The sequence below is a fragment of the Triticum dicoccoides genome, chromosome 7A (genome assembly GCF_002162155.2).
Source record: "Triticum dicoccoides isolate Atlit2015 ecotype Zavitan chromosome 7A, WEW_v2.0, whole genome shotgun sequence".
Taxonomy (NCBI): Eukaryota; Viridiplantae; Streptophyta; class Magnoliopsida; order Poales; family Poaceae; genus Triticum; species Triticum dicoccoides.
In genome coordinates, this window is record NC_041392.1 from 89,548,105 (window position 1) to 89,557,534 (window position 9,430).

Consider the following 9,430-nt stretch of genomic DNA (forward strand, 5'->3'; position numbering starts at 1 on the left):
TATTTCCCTCAGTTTTTGAGACCAAGGTATCAATCCAGTAGGAGACCACGCGCGAGTCACCTCGTACCTACACAAACAAATAAGAACCTCGCAACCAACGCGATAAAGGGTTGTCAATCCCTTCACGGCCACTTGCAAGAGTGAGATCTGATAGAGATAATAATAATAATAATAATAAGATAAATATTTTTGGTATTTTTATGATATAGATTGAAAGTAAAGATTGCAAAATAAAATAGATTAGAAACTTGTATGATGGAAAATAGACCCGTGGGCCATAGGTTTCACTAGTGGCTTCTTTCAAGATGGCATAAGTATTACGTGTTGGGGAACGTAGTAATTTCAAAAAAATTCCTACACACACGCAAGATCATGGTGATGCATAGCAACGAGAGGGGAAAGTGTAATCTACGTACCCTCGTAGACCGACAGCGAAAGCGTTATGACAATGCGGTTGATGTAGTCGTACGTCTTCACGGCCCGACCGATCAAGCACCGAAACTACGGCACCTCCGAGTTTTAGCACACGTTCAGCTCGATGATGATCCCCGGACTCCGATCCAGCAAAGTTTCAGGGAAGAGTTCCGTCAGCATGACGGCGTGGTGACGATCTTGATGTTCTACTGTCGCAGGGCTTCGCCTAAGCACCGCTACAATATTATCGAGGAGTGTGGTGGAAGGGGGCACCACACACGGCTAAGAAAACGATCACGCGGATCAACTTGTGTGTCTAGAGGTGCTCCCTGCCTCCGTATATAAAGGAGCAAAGGGGGGGTGCGGCTGGCCCTAGGAGGAGGCGTGCCGGAGGAGTCCTACTCCTACCGGGAGTAGGACTCCCCCTTTCCCTAGTTGGATTAGGACTTGGGGGAAGGAGGAGAGGGAAGAAAGGAAAGGGGGGACGCCGCCCCCCCCCCCTCCTTGTCCAATTCGGACTTGGGGGGGGAGGGGCGCGCGGCAGCCCCTAGGCCTCCTCTCCTCTTCCTCCACTAGGCCCATTAAGGCCCATTAGGTTACCGGGGGGTTCCGGTAACCTCCCGGTACTCCGGTAAAATGCCGATTTCACCCGGAACACTTCCGATGTCCAAACATAGGCTTCCAATATATCAATATTTATTTCTCGACCATTTCGAGACTCCTCGTCATGTCCGTGATCACATCCGGGACTCCGAACAAACTTCGGTACATCAAAATATATAAACTCATAATGAAACTGTCATCGTAACGTTAAGCGTGCGGACCCTACGGGTTCGAGAATAATGTAGACATGACCGAGACATGTCTCCGGTCAATAACCAATAGCGGGACCTGGATGCTCATATTGTCTCCCACATATTCTACGAAGATCTTTTATCGGTCAGACCGCATAACAACATACTTTGTTCCCTTTGTCATCGGTATGTTACTTGCCCGAGATTCGATCGTCGGTATCTCAATACCTAGTTCAATCTCGTTACCAGCAAGTCTCTTTACTCGTTTCGTAATACTTCATCTCGCAACTAACTCATTAGTTGCAACGCTTGCAAGGCTTATGTGATGTGCATTACCGAGAGGGCCCAAAGATACCTCTCCGACAATCGGAGTGACAAATCCTAATCTTGAAATACGCCAACCCAACATGTACCTTTGGAGACACCTGTAGAGATCCTTTATAATCACCCAGTTACATTGTGACATTTGGTAGCACATAAAGTGTTCCTCCGGCAAACGGGAGTTGCATAATCTCATAGTCATAGGAACATGTATAAGTCATGAAGAAAGCAATAGCAACATACTAAACGATCGGGTGCTAAGCTAATGGAATGGGTCATGTCAATCATGTCATTCTCCTAATGATGTGATCCCGTTAATCAAATGACAACACATGTCTATGGTTAGGAAACATAACCATCTTTGATTAACGAGCTAGTCAAGTAGAGGCACACTAGTGACGTTTAGTTTGTCTATGTATTCACACAAGTATTATGTTTCCAGTTAATACAATTCTAGCATGAATAATAAACATTTATCATGATATAAGGAAATAAATAATACTTTATTATTGCCTCTAGGGCATATTTCCTTCATTACGGTGGGTGAACAAATTACTGTCGAGCAATTGATAGAAAAGCGAATAATTACGATAATATCTAGGTATGATCATGTATATAGGCATCACGTCCGTGACAAGTAGACCGACTCCTACCTTCATCTACTACTATTACTCCACACATCGACCGCTATCCAACATGCATCTAGAGTATTAAGTTCATAAGAATAGAGTAGCGCCTTAAGCAAGATGACATGATGTAGAGGGATAAACTCATGCAATATGATATAAACCCCATCTTTTTATCCTCGATGGCAACAATACAATACGTGTCATTTCCCTTTCTGTCACTGGGACCGAGCACCGCAAGATTGAACCCAAAGCTAAGCACTTCTCCCATTGCAAGAAAGATAAATCTAGTAGGCCAAACCAAACTGATAATTCAAAGAGACTTGCAAAGATAAACCAATCATAGGTAAAAGAATTTAGAGAAGATTCAAATATTGTTCATAGATAAACTTGATCATAAACCAACAATTCATCGGATCTCGACAAACACACCGCAAAAGAAGATTAAATCGAATAGATCTCCAAGAGAATCGAGGAGAACTTTGTATTGAGATCCAAAGAGAGAGAAGAAGCCATGTAGCTACTAGCTATGGACCCAAAGGTCTGAGGTAAATTACTCACACATCATCAGAGGGGCCATGGAGTTGATGCAGAGGCCCTCCATGATCAATTCCCCTTCCGGCGGAGCTCCGGAAAAGGCCCCAACATGGGATCTCTTGGGTACAGAAGGTTGCAGCGGTGGAAATAGGGTTTCGTGGTGCTCCTAGATGTTTGCGGGGTATATGAATATATATATATATATATATATATATATATATATATATATATATATATATATATATATATATATATAGGAGGAAGAAGTAGGTCGGTGGAGCAACGAGGGGGCCACGAGGGTGGAGGGCGCGCCTAGGGGGGTAGGCACGCCCCCTGCCTCGTGGCCTCCTCGTTGATTCCTTGACGTCCACTCCAAGTCCTCTGGATCACGTTTGTTCCAAAAATCACGCTCCCGAAGGTTTCATTCCATTTGGACTCCGTTTGATATTCTTTTTCTGCGAAAGACTGAAATAGGCAAAAAAAACATCAATTTGGGTTGGCCTCCGGTTAATAGGTTAGTCCCAAAAATAATATAAAAGTGTAAAAATAAGCCCATTAAACATCCAAAACAGATGATATAATAGCACGGAACAATCAAAAATTATAGATATGTTGGAGACCTATCAAGCATCCCCAAGCTTAATTCTTGCTCGTCCCGAGTAGGTAAATGATAAAAACGGAATTTTTGATGTGGAATGCTTCCTAACATATTTCTCAATGTAATTTTCGTTACTGTGACATGAATGTTCAGATCCGAAAGATTCAAGATAAAAGTTTAATATTGACATAAAAATAATAATACTTCAAGCATACTAACTAAGCAATCATGTCTTCTCAAAATAACATGGACAAAGAAAATTCATCCCTACAAAATCATATAGTTTGGTCATGGTCCAATTTCGTCACACAAGAATGCTCTCATCATGCACAACCCCGATGACAAGCCAAGCAATTGTTTCATACTTTAGTAATCTCAAACCTTTTTCAACTTTCACGCAATACATGAGCGTGAGCCATGGATATAGCACTATGGGTGGAATAGAATATAATGAAGGGGGTTATGTGGAGAAGACAAAAAAGGAGAAAGTCTCACATTGACACGGCTAATCAATGGGCTAGGGTGATGCCCATCAATTGATGTCAATGCAAGGAGTAGGGATTGCCATGCAATGGATGCACTAGAGCTATAAATGTATGAAATCTCAATAAAAGAAACTAAGTGGGTGTGCATCCAACTAGCTTGCTCACGAAGACCTAGGGAACTTGAGGAGGCTCATTGTTGGAATATACAAGCCAAGTTCTATAATGAAAAAATCCCACTAGTATATGAAAATGACAAAACAAGAGACTCTCTATCATAAAGATCATGGTGCTACTTTGAAGCACAAGTGTGGGAAAAGGATAGTAGCATTGCCCCTTTTTTATTTTTTTATTTTTTGGGGCCTTCTCTTTTTTTGGCCTTTCTTTTTTTAGATGGGACAATGCTCTATTAATGATGATCATCACACTTCTATTTATTTACAACTCAATGATTACAACTTGATACTAGAACAAGATATGACTCTATATGAATGCCTCCGGCGGTGTACCGGGATGTGCAATGACTCATGAGTGACATGTATGAAAGAATTATGAATGGTGGTTTGCCACAAATACGATGTCAACTACATGATCATGCAAGGCAATATGACAGTGGTGATGCGTGTCATAATAAACGGAACGGTGGGAAGTTGCATGGCAATATATCTCGGAATGGCTATGGAAATGCCATAATAGGTAGGTATGGTGGCTGTTTTGAGGAAGATATATGGAGGTTTATGTGTGATAGAGCGTATCGTATCACGAGGTTTGGATGCACCGGCGAAGTTTGCACCAACTCTCAAGGTGAGAAAGGGCAATGCACCGTACCGAAGAGGCTAGCAATGATGGAAGGGTGAGAGTGCGTATAATCCATGGACTCAACATTAGTCATAAAGAACTCACATACTTATTGTAAAAATCTACAAGTCATCAAAAACCAAGTATTACGCGCATGCTCCTAGGGGGATAGATTGGTAGCAAAAGACCATCGCTCGTCCCAGACCGCCACTCATAAGGAAGACAATCAAATAACACCTCATGTTTCAAATTTGTTACACAACGTTTACCATACGTGCATGCTACGGGACTTGCAAACTTCAACACAAGTATTCCTCAAATTCACAACTACTCAACTAGCACAACTCTGATATCACTATCTCCATATCTCAAAACAATCATCAAGTATCAAACTTCTCTTAGTATTCAATGCACTTATATGAAAGTTTTTATTATGCCTAAAAGCAAATTGCCATGTTGTTCTAAAAGACTCTCAAAATAATATAAGTGAAGCATGAGAGATCAATTATTTCTATAAAATAAAACCACCACCGTGCTCTAAAAGATATAAGTGAAGCACTAGAGCAAAAATTATATAGCTCAAAAGATATAAGTGAAGCACATAGAGTATTCTAATAAATTCCAATTCATGTGTGTCTCTCTCAAAAGGTGTGTAAATCAAGGATGATTGTGGTAAACTAAAAATCAAAGACTCAAATATTACAAGACGCTCCAAGCAAAACACATATCATGTGGCGAATAAAAATATAGCTCTAAGTAAAGTTATCGATGAACGAAGACAAAAGAGGGGATGCCTTCCGGGGCATCCCCAAGCTTAGGCTTTTTGGTGTCCTTGGATTTACCTTGGGGTGCCTTGGGAATTATATAGCTCAAAAGATATAAGTGAAGCACATAGAGTATTCTAATAAATTCCAATTCATGTGTGTCTCTCTCGAAAGGTGTGTAAATCAAGGATGATTGTGGTAAACTAAAAATCAAAGACTCAAATCTTACAAGACGCTCCAAGCAAAACACATATCATGTGGCGAATAAAAATATAGCTCTAAGTAAAGTTATCGATGAACGAAGACAAAAGAGGGGATGCCTTCCGGGGCATCCCCAAGCTTAGGCTTTTTGGTGTCCTTGGATTTACCTTGGGGTGCCTTGGGAATTATATAGCTCAAAAGATATAAGTGAAGTACTAGAGCAAAACTATATAACTCAAAAGATATAAGCGAAGCACATAGAGTATTCTGACAAATTCCAAATCATGTATGGCTCTCTCAAAAGGTGTGTACAACAAGGATGATTGTGGTAAACTAGAAAGTAAAGACTCAAATAATACAAGATGCTCCAAGCAAAACACATATCATGTGGCAAATAAGAATATAGCTCCAAGTAAAGTTACCGATAGAAGTGGACGAAAGAGGGGATGCCTTCCGGGGCATCCCAAAGCTTTGGCTTTTAGGTGTCCTTAGATTATCTTGGGGGTGCCATGGGAATCCCCAAGCTTAGTCTCTTGCCACTCCTTGTTCCATAATCCATCAAATCTTTACCCAAAACTTGAAAACTTCACAACACAAAACTTAACAGAAAATCTCGTGAGCTCCGTTAGCGAAAGAAAAGAAAACACCACTTCAAGGTATTGTAATGAACTCATTCTTTATTTATATTGGTGTTAAACCTACTGTATTCCAACTTTTCTATGGTTTATAAACTCTATTACTAGCCATAGATTCATCAAAATAAGCAAACAACACATGAAAAACAGAATCTGTCAAAAACAGAACAGTCTGTAGTAATCTGTAACTAACGCAAACTTCTGGAACCCAAAAAATTCTAAAATAAATTTATGGACGTGAGGAATTTATCTATTAATAATCTTCAAAAATAATTAACTAAATATCACTCTCCAATAAAAAATGGCAGCAATTCTTGTGAGCGCTAAAGTTTGTGTTTTTTACAGCAAGATCAAAAACACTTTCCTCAAGTCTTCCCAACGGTTCTACTTGGCACAAACACTAATTAAACACAAAAAACACAACCAAAACAGAGGCTAGATAAATTATTCATTACTAAACAGGAACAAAAAGAGAGGACCAAAAATAGAATTTGGTTGCCTCCCAACAAGCGCTATCGTTTAACGCCCCTAGCTAGGCATAAAAGCAAAGATAGATCTAGGTATTGCCATCTTTGGTAGGCAATCCATAAGTGACTCTCATAACAGATCCATATGGTAATTTAACTTAATTTCTAGGAAAGTGTTCCATGCCTTTCCTTAACGGAAATTGGAATCTAATACCCCTTCCTTCATATCAATAATTGCACCAATCGTTCTAAGGAAATGTCTACCAAGAATAATAGGACATGAAATATTGCAATCTATATCAAGAACAATGAAATCTACGGGCACATAATTCCTATTTGCAACAACAAGAACATCATTAATCTTTCCCATAGGTTTCTTAATAGTGGAATCCGCAAGGTGCAAGTTTAAAGAACAATCATCAAATTCACGGAAACCTAGCAATTCACACAAAGTTTTTGGGATCGTGGAAACACTAGCACCCAAATCACACAAAGCATAGCATTCATGATCTTTAATTTTAATTTTAATTGTAGGTTCCCACTCATCATAAAGTTTTCTAGGGATAGGAACTTCCAACTCAAGTGTTTCTTCATAAGATTGCATCAAAGCATCAAAGATATGTTTAGGAAAAGCTTTATTTTGACTATAAGCATGAGGAGAATTTAGCACGGATTGCAACAAGGAAATACAATCTATCAAAGAGCAATTATCATAATTAAATTCCTTTAAATCCAAGATAGTGGGTTCATTGCTATCTAAAGTTTTGACCTCTTCAATCCCACTTTTACCAATTTGTGCATCAAGATCTAAAAACTCCAAATTTTTGGGACGCTTTCTAACTAAAGTTGACTAATATCCAGTCCCATCATTATCAAGATTCATATTGCAAAACAAAGATTTAATAGCGGACACATCAATAACTTTTAGATCTTCATCTTTATTTTCATAAGAACTAGAAGAACACGCTCTTATAAAGGCATCTTTCTTAGCATGCATCCTAGCGGTTCTTTCTTTGCACTCATCAATGGAAATTCTCATGGCTTTGAGAGACTCATTGATATCATGCTTAGGTGGAATAGATCTAAGTTTCAAAGAATCAACATCAAGAGAAATTCTATCAATGTTCCTAGCCAACTCATCAATCTTAAGCAATTTTTCTTCAATCAAAGCATTGAAACTCTTTTGCGAACCAATAAATTCTTTAATACTAGATTCAAAATCAGAGGGCATCTTATTATAATTTCCATAAGAATTTCTATAGGAATTACCATTATTATTAGAGTAATTGCTAGGAAACGGCCTAGGATTAAAATTACCTCTATACGCGTTATTACCAAAATTGTTCCTACCAACAAAATTCACATCCATAGATTCATTATTATTCTCAATCAAAGTAGACAAAGGCATATCATTGGGATCAGTAGGAGCACTCTTATTAGCAAACAATTTCATAAGTTCATCCATCTTTCCACTCAAAACATTAATCTCTTCAATTGCATGCACCTTTTTACTAGTAGATCTTTCATTGTGCCATTGAGAATAATTAACCATAATATTATCTAGGAGTTTGGTAGCTTCTCCTAAAGTTATTTCCATAAAAGTTCCTCCCGCGGCCGAATCTAAAAGATTTCTAGAAGCAAAATTCAATCCGGCATAAAAAATTTGTATAATCATCCATAAATTCAAACCATGTGTAGGGCAAATACGTATCATTAATTTAATGCTCTCCCAAGATTGTGCAATATGCTCATGATCAAGTTGCTTAAAATTCATAATATTGTTTCTAAGAGAGATGATCTTAGCGGGAGGAAAATACTTAGAGATAAAAGCATCTTTGCACTTATTCCATGAATCAATACTATTTTTAGGAAAAGACGAAAACCAAGCTTTAGCACGATCTCTAAGCGAAAACGGAAATAACTTAAGTTTAACAATATCATTATCAGCATCTTTCTTCTTTTGCATATCAACAAATCAACAAAGTTGTTTAGATGGGTAGCGGCATCTTCACTAGGAAGGCCAGAAAACGGATCTTTCATGCAATATGATATAAACCCCATCTTTTTATCCTCGATGGCAATAATACAATACGTGTCGTTTCCCTTTCTGTCACTGGGATCGAGCACCGCAAGATTGAACCTAAAGCTAAGCACTTCTCCCATTGCAAGAAAGATAAATCTAGTAGGCCAAACCAAACTGATAATTCGAAGAGACTTGCAAAGATAAACCAATCATACATAAAAGAATTCATAGAAGATTCAAATATTGTTCATAAATAAACTTGATCATAAACCCACAATTCATCGGATCTCGACAAACACACCGCAAAAGAAGATTACATCGAATATATCTCCAAGAGAATCAAGGAGAACTTTGTATTGAGATCCAAAGAGAGAGAAGAAGCCATGTAGATACTAGCTATGGACCCGAAGGTTGGAGGTAAACTACTCACACATCATCGGAGGGGCCATGGAGTTGATGTAGAGGCCCTCTATGATCAATGCCCCTTCTGGTGGAGCTTCGGAAAAGGCCCCAAGATGGGATCTCTAGGGTACAAAAGGTTGCGGCGGTGGAGATAGGGTTTTGTGGTGCTCCTGGATGTTTGCAAGGTATATGAATATATATAGGAGGAAGAAGTAGGTCGGTGGAGCAACGAGGGGCGCACGAGGGTCGAGGGCGCACCCAGGGGGGTAGGCGCGCCCCCTGCCTCGTGGCCTCCTCGTTGATTGTTGGACGTCCACTCCAAGTCCTCTAGATCACGTTTGTTCGAAAAATCATGCTCCCGAAGGTTT